At 39.0% G+C, this 7,730-nt stretch overlaps 1 pseudogene; it reads right to left on the bottom strand.

The window, feature by feature from the left end:
* Positions 1–895, bottom strand: part of LOC139183940 (olfactory receptor 7A5-like) — a 945-nt pseudogene extending 50 nt beyond the window's left edge.
* Positions 896–7,730: the final 6,835 nt, after the last annotated feature.

The raw sequence follows: 7,730 nt of genomic DNA, 5'->3' as shown, positions 1-7,730 counted from the left end.
CCCCCTTTATATCTTGATTTCTCAGACTGTAGATAAAGGCATTAAGCAGGGGTGTGACCACCGAGTGCATCACCGAGGCGATTGTACTTGAATGTGAGGTGTGGGTAGCACCAGAGCTAAGGTACACTCCTAAGGCTATAAAATAAAATAAGGAGACAACCAAGAGGTGGGACACACAGGTAGAAAATGCTTTATACTTTCCCTGAGCTGATATGATTTTACATATGCAGGAAACTATTTTAGAATAAGAGTAAAGGATACCAGCAAAAGGACCACCACCCATCAGGACAGCTGCAAAATACATCACTGTGTTATTAAGAAAGTTGTCAGAACAGGCAAGTTGTACCACCTCAAGGAGTTCACAGAAAAAGTGGGGGATTTGTAGAACTGGACAGAAGGACAATTGCAGCACCATTAAGCTATGTAGCAAGGGATACAAGGCAATCAGCACCCAGGATATCAGAACCAGCAATACAGAGATGGGAGGTTATGATGACCATGTAGTACAAAGGTGGCAGATGGCCACATACCGATCATAGGCGATCACACTCAGGAAAATGTCATCTAATTCTGCAAAGAGAATACAAAAATACATCTGGGTAATACAGCCTTCATAGGTGATACCTTTGCTCTGCATCTGGATGTTCCACAGCATCTTTGGGATGGTGGTGGAGGTGACACAGATGTCTACAAAAGACAGGTTGGAGAGGAAGAAGTACATGGGGGTGTGGAGCTGGGATTCTGAGATGACAGCCAGGATGATAAGTAGGTTTCCAAATACAGTGATCAGGTACATGGTGAGGAAAAGTCCAAATATGAGGGGCTGTAGTGCTGGTTTGTTTGAAAGTCCCAGAAGAAGAAATCCCGAAATTTGTGTGTTGTTGCTTGGTCCCATGGGGTGCAGGTGACTACCAGGAAGAAGAAAAATAACATGACTAATTTTCACACAAACTGGCGTACTTCACATAGCTGAAATACTGCAATTTCTATTTGGCCCTCAAGAAATTGATGTTAATTATTTATAGGTAAGTTCTCTTTGAGGGTGTGTGTGCGTGTGTTCAGTCACTTCAGTCATGTCCAACTCTGTGCAACCCCATGAACTGTAGCCCGCCAAGCTCCTCTGTCCATGGGGTTTCCCCAGAGTGGGTTGAATTCTGGAGTGGGTTGCCATGTCCTCCACCAAGGGTTCTTCAGAACCCAGGGATTGAGTAGGCATCTCCTACCCAGTTCCTGCAATGCAGGAGGATTCTTTAGCACTGAGTCACCCTGGGAGCCCCTTTGAGTGTATACTCCATTTCATCTCTGACTAGAAATGTTTGTCCGATTCTCATCAGATTTGCAAAGAGGTCATACATCTAGAGCTTAATTTAGTGCTGACCATGTTCCAAGTACATGGAGCCAATAAGCATACTGTTTAAAAATAAATAAATAAGACTCTCATGATCCAAGGAGGGTGAATGAGGATATTCAAATAAAATGTGATAGAATATGTCAGAATGTGACAGATGCTATGAAGAAAACAAAGCCAGGTATAAGAGAGAGAGTGGTAGGAGGTGTTACTTTGTCCCGAGTGTTCAGGGAAGACCAGGGAATGAGTGAGATGATGTTTGAATACTTTCCTCCAGAAAGAGAGATAAGGAGCTAATGAGATGTCAGGAAAACTGTGAGCCTGCTACAGGGAGCTGCAAAGGACCTGAGGAAGATGCTTGTTCCATGTGTTCAAATGAAAACAAGGGAGCCAGTGGGGCAGAGGAATAATCAAGGGGGGAGTGATTAGGGATGGTGTCAGGGATGCTGAGGAGCAAGGTGGCCTCCCTGCTACAGTTGACACTTCAGCACATAGAGAATCCCTCTTCCATGTGGTTCCTTGCACCTTATGAATTTAGTTGTAAAACCATCCTATGAATTATTCAGATACCCTACTTAGTCCCATCAGTTGAGTGAATTATGACTTCTGTATTATAAGTCATCTTAATATATAAGTTCAGGTGCCTCCGCTTTAAGAACCATTTTCCCTTCACAAGGAAGGGCACATACACACACACATATACACACACTCACAATCGTGTCTTTCTGGTTGTGGTACAACCATCATTGGCTACCCAGATCCACCCTCCTTAGGCTATAAGTGTTTACAGATTGGCTGGTCAGATCAAATTATCATTCTCTGAAAGAATATATAATTGTTACCCAAAAATTCCAGTTTATAAACTTCCCATGAAACAATAAACTTGGAGTTCACTTTTGGTATGGCCAATTTCTGCTTAGTATTTAGAAAAGAATGAAAAGTATGAGAGTGAAAGAAAGAGAGAGAAATGAAATGGACATTTGGACACTAAGGGGAAAAATATCCAATAAGCTCAAATGACCACTGAGACAATGAAATAAAGAAAAGTTTCCCTGCTTCATCAATATTTCAACTCCAGTGACATCTCCTTGATACCCAGAAAAAATAATACAGAAAAATATATTTCTGCCAAGGACATAAACAGTGATATAGATATGACTTGAAAGATCTTACAGTGTGAATATCCTAAGAGGAAAATAAAAAATTTGAACATAAACTACCAATTTAAAATCAGAAATAGACAAAATACAGCAGAAATTGGACATATTTTATCTGAAGCATATAAAACAGTAGAAGGTTTCTTTTCCTTAAGGACTTTACCTATTTGTTTCCTCCTTTTCATAAATAATACTTACTTTCTAATTATATTGGAAGCATTGTATGCCTTCTATTCCTACTAAAGGGATTTGTCTGGTGGCTCAGAAAGCAAAGAATCTGTTTGTCAATGCAGGAGACAAAGGTTTGATCCCTGGAGTGGGAAGCTCCCTTGGAGAAGGAACTAGCTACCCACTCCAGTATTCTTGCCTGGGAAATCCCATTGACAGAGGAGCCAGGCAGGCTACAGTCAATGGGGTCGCAAGAGTTGGACACAACTTATTGATGAAACCACCACAACCATACCATCTGAGATTCCAATATTACCATTTAATTGTCAACCTTGATGCTTGCATTTTCACTTCTTTAGTTTTATATCATACATAAGTACATTAATATTAGGAAAACCAGAAAACAACTACAATGACCTCTGGCCTCTGGGCTATGAAAGATTGGTCCTCGGGTGACCTCAACTACACACTCCTGGTTTCCATCCTCTCTAATGCTGCCCTGCAGTGTCTGTGGAGCTCTCAGACTCACCTGCCTACAGATTTTATCACTTCTTCCCTGTAGAAGTCAAAATTCCTCCCTAAATGATTACTGATGCAGACAGAATTTTGTCCCCAAATATGAAAACAGGAAGTGATGAAATCAAGCATTGACTCCCAGACAGATGTAGAACTTCAAAAGCAAGAACCAGGTCCTCCCCAACCAAAGTGGTAGAAGCTGAGGGACCACAGCAGAGGAGATATTTACAGCTTCCTGTGTAAGCTCATTAGGCATGTTTCCTCTGGTTACTCCAACCTCTAACTACATGATTTCCTTTGGGGACACTTCTGGACAGAATGGATTTTTTTTTTTTCTATCTGATACACTGTTCCTAAGACACTATATTATAAGTTAGGTGAATTCATTTTTTATCACTCCTTCCCCTTTAATTCTCTTGCTTCCAAAGCCCTAAGGTTCCCAGCATGTCATCACATCTCTGAGAACAAATTTTTCTTTAAACTGTAACACTGAGGATTTGTCTTGATTAGGTCCCTCTGATCTTTAATGCTTTGATTTGTGGCAGGGACAGAACAACTGAAATCTCTAAAAATTACTATTCCTCTCTTCAAAAAGGGGGATAACTTTCCCCTTTTTAGTATAAAACCATAGTTATTATACTCCTGGATCCATGACAGTTTCTCCAGGCCAATTAGAAATTTCCCAGTTATATCAGAAGTCAAGAACTATCATTTAGTCTGTCATTACTAAATGTTTGTAATTATAAGAGAGATATTTATATGTTGATATGCACCATAAACTATCATAGCATATTATGTGTGTGTGTGATGTGCTCAGTCTTGTCCAAATCTTTGTAACCCCATGGACTGTAGCCCTCCAGGCTTTGCTGTGCATGGGATTTCCCAGACAAGAATACTGGAGTGGGCTGCCATTTCCTTCTCCAATGGATCTTCCTGACCCAGCAATGGAACCTACAGCTCTTACGTCTCCTGCATTGCCAAGCGGGTTCTTTACTAGGTCCACTATACATACATACTGCGTGTGTGTGTGTGTGAGTGTGCCATACCTGCATGGGTGCTTGGGAACATAGCTATGAGTCACAGCAGAGGCTCAGACATGAAGCAATGCCTAAGCAGGGCCATGGTATCCATTACTGATGCCTACATGGGCTTAGCATCAGAAGCAACACCAATCACTGACAACAGCTAGATGCCACAGCCCACACCCCTGTCCATGCCAGAAGCCCATGCATGTCTCAAGTCCCTTGTTTTGTAGGTCCATCCCATGGCAAGCACAGCAGACCAACTGAAGGGACAAAAGAGCTCCAGACACAAAGATGCTTCTGAGCATGAGAGGGTCAAACAATGATGGTGCTTATACAGACAGAGTCAGTGTGCATCTCAAGCCCTGCCCAGGCCAACAGGGTCCTTGCCCCACCCTATCTAGAGTGCCACACACTAGCACTTCTTGATCCAGCACTGCTCCCCTCTGGGTCAACAGTGCTGGTACAGGAGTGGGGAAGCACACACTTAGGCGGAACAATGTCAGCTCATATGTGACCCTCAGGGCTTCTGCTTTAGCAACTTGAGACCTGCCTCCCCTCCATTAGGCCAGTAATGGCCACTAAGCTACAGGAAGCCATATCTCATACCTGGCTCAAGCCCTAAACCCTCCATACCTCACATCCAGATGATTGCAACCAGTACATCCTGGAGAAAGTCATGAATTGTGATAACATCAGATCCAGCTCTTCCAACAAAGCCAATGGGCACACATCAATGGTATATGACTATTCCCACAGAAAGACACCACTTCAAGACTGCAAGGGTTAACTGTGGCAAATAATTTCAGATAGACAGACAAAGATAGAGAAAAGGAAAAGACAGAGAAATTTATCCCAAGTGAAAGAGCAACAGATCATGCCTTAAAAAACAACTAATGGCCAGGACATGGAAGCAACCTAGATGTCCATCAGCAGATGAATGGATAAGAAAGCTATGGTACATATTCACAATGGAGTATTACTCAGCCATTAAAAAGAATACATTTGAATCAGTTCTAATGAGGTGGATGAAACTGGAGCCTATTATACAGAGTGAAGTAAGCCAGAAGGAAAAACACCAATACAGTATACTAACGCATATATATGGAATTTAGAAAGATGGTAACGATAACCCTGTATACGAGACAGCAAAAGAGACACTGATGTATAGAATAGTCTTATGGACTCAGTGGGAGAGGGAGAGGGTGGGAAGATTTGGGAGAATGGCATTGAAACATGTAAAATATCATGTATGAAACGAGATGCCAGTCCAGGTTCAATGCACGATACTGGATGCTTGGGGCTGGTGCACTGGGACGACCCAGAGGGATGGTATGGGGAGGGAGGAGGGAGGAGGGTTCAGGATGGGGAACACATGTATACCTGTGGTGGATTCATTTTGATATTTGGCAAAACTAATACAATTATGTAAAGTTTAAAAATAAAATAAAATTAATTGAAAAAAAATAAATAAAACACTACAATTAAAAAAAAAAAACTAATGAAAGAAAAAAAAAAACAATGTAACAGATTTGGAATTCAATGCATGAGTAAAGATGATATAAAACTCCATTTTCTCAAGCTAAAATGATTCAAGGAATCTTCCAAAAGAAGTTTTACTTTCATTATTCTCCCATTTGCATTTTCAAATAAGTGAAAGACCATAAAATATTTAATTCTGTGAAAAAAAGGACAGGGAACCATAACATAAAAACTAGTTAGAACTGAACACTGCAAGAAACAAAATGAACAAGAACTAGAAATAATTAATAGTATACCAGGTGATATAGAAGAATGCATAAGTTAACTGAAATATAGAATCATGGAAATGAATCAGAAAAGATAAAAACAAATGAAAAATGAGAATAATGTGAAGGGTGTGGGAAGTTTTGAGCCATAAGTTTATCAAATACATTTTGAATACCTTCTCTTTTTCTCTTTTCCTTCCTAGACACTTTAATTATGCCAGTAAGAGCACCAACACTGGCATAATTGAAGTCTCTAGGAAGGAAAAGAGAAAAAGAGAAGGTATTCAAAATGTATTTGATAAACTTATGGCTCAAAACTTCCCAAACCTGAATAAAAAAGCAAATTCAGGTTCAAGAAGCAAAAAGCACCCTCCCAAAATTATAGCAACAAGACTCACATCAATATGCATCAATTAAAACTGCAATATTGAAGATATGGCTTTCTAAAAGCAGCATAAGTAAAGCAGTGTCATATAAAAAGGAACCCTGTAAATCTGTCAGCTGATGTTTTTTTCTTTTTTCTTTTTTTTTTACATTTTTTTGCAGAAACATTACTTGTCAGATGGAAGAAGTCAGATATACTTAAACTGCTGAGAGGGAAAAACCTGCAAACTAGGGCATTCTACCCAGCAAGATTATCATTTAGAATTGAAGGAGAGATAAGAACTTTTCAGACAAGCAAAGACTAAGATAATTTATCAATTCTAAGCCTACTCTACAAGGAATGATGTAGAATCTTCTCTAAGAAGGAAAAAAAAGGCATAACAAGTGGCAAGAAACTATATGAAAGACAAAAATCCCACTAGTAAAGGCACATGTGCAGAAAAGCTGAAGATCAAATCACTTAAGCTAGAATGAAAACCTAATAAGCAAAAAGATTTTCTAAAGTCAATTATATCCACAAATAAGAATTAAAGGGATAAATATGGAGGCCTTAAATATAACAACAAACACACAAATGTAGGTCAGGGAGGGAAAATGCAGTGCTATTTGAAAGTGCAGGAACTTAAAAGACAGCCTGTTTTAAAAAGTAAATAAAGTTGTAGGTCATCATACAAAAACCCACTGTTTACCATATACCATAGAAACGTAACTAGATAAACAAAAACTAGAGAGAAAGAAACACAAGCATATTACTTTGTTTTTCAGTCACTTAGTTGTATTCAACTTGTTTCAAATGGACTGCAGCACACCAAGCTTCCCTGTCCTTCATCATCTCCTGGAGCTTTCTCAAAGCACACCACTTTGATAAATAAAATCATCAAATCTTAAGAAACACACAGAAGAAAAAAACAAGAACTAAAAAACCAAAAACAAGTAACACACTGGCAATAAGTAGCACCTATGGATAATCTCTTTGTGTATCAGTAGACTAAATTCTCTAATAAAGAGACATTATTCTTAATAAAGTCTTCATAAATCTATGATACCCCACCAAAGAAAATGTTGAAAGTCTATTGAATAGCTAAGTCATTTCCAAATAAAATAAGATTTTGAAACAATTAAAAAAAAAAAAGAAATGAAATTTCCAAACATTTTTTTATCCAAAGGCATGTAAATTGTGGAGTAGGAAAAAATAAAAACTCGGTATATAAGACTGAGAATAAAGCTTAATAAAGAAAGTGCCTAAATTATATAAAGATGCTGAATCCAAAGACAAAAAGAAAATTGGAAATCACAAGTAATACCTACAAGGAGTGAATTTTACTTCACAATAATCAAAGAATCACAATTTCAGGTTCAGAGGCTTTGAGTTATGCAATCCAGGGCA

This window comes from Bos indicus, chromosome 7 (assembly GCF_029378745.1).
Source record: "Bos indicus isolate NIAB-ARS_2022 breed Sahiwal x Tharparkar chromosome 7, NIAB-ARS_B.indTharparkar_mat_pri_1.0, whole genome shotgun sequence".
In the NCBI taxonomy this organism is placed as follows: domain Eukaryota; kingdom Metazoa; phylum Chordata; class Mammalia; order Artiodactyla; family Bovidae; genus Bos; species Bos indicus.
This window is presented reverse-complemented; position numbering and strand designations above follow the sequence as displayed.